General features: G+C 37.6%; 1 long non-coding RNA gene across 1 annotated transcript; it reads left to right on the top strand.

Moving 5' to 3' along the window:
- On the top strand, positions 1 to 502 carry LOC107734899 (uncharacterized). Its single transcript, XR_001639209.1, has 4 exons — positions 1 to 29; positions 128 to 171; positions 259 to 355; positions 474 to 502. It is a non-coding gene; the product is annotated as an uncharacterized LOC107734899 (long non-coding RNA).

The following is a 502-nucleotide window of genomic DNA, read 5'->3' as shown; positions in this document are numbered from 1 at the left end:
ATTTGCTCGTAATGTACTTGGCTGGGAAGGTAAGAACACCCATACGAGATTTTATGATATGTCTTTTAAATCAAACTTTGCACATGCTTTTAAAGTGTATTTATTTTAACTGCTTTCCTCTTAACAGATGCCAATTCTACAGAATTTGACCCTGAAACAAAACATCCAGTGGTAGGTAATGGTGTGGTAAAACAAATGAGCAAATCTGCATAATGGTTCTTTTTCTTTTGGTGTGATGAGACCTTTTTCTGCTATCAGGTGATTGAAATGCCCGAGCACAATCCGGGGCAGATGGGAGGAACCATGCGGTTGGGGAAAAGGCGCACCTTATTCAAAAGCACCTCCAGCTTTCTTCGTAAGTTGTGATTTTTTGTCCCACAGTGAACAGTGAAAGTCGCTCATCACAAAATTAGAAACTGATACTGTATTTAAAGGTTTTAAATTTGCATAATATTTTAATTGTTTTGTTGTAGGAAAGCTGTATGGAGATGCTGAATATGTG

This window comes from Sinocyclocheilus rhinocerous, unplaced genomic scaffold (genome assembly GCF_001515625.1).
Source record: "Sinocyclocheilus rhinocerous isolate Xijiao unplaced genomic scaffold, SAMN03320098_v1.1 C35496528, whole genome shotgun sequence".
Classification (NCBI taxonomy): domain Eukaryota; kingdom Metazoa; phylum Chordata; class Actinopteri; order Cypriniformes; family Cyprinidae; genus Sinocyclocheilus; species Sinocyclocheilus rhinocerous.
The sequence above is the reverse complement of the archived record's forward strand: the minus strand, read 5'-3'. Positions and strand labels throughout refer to the sequence as shown.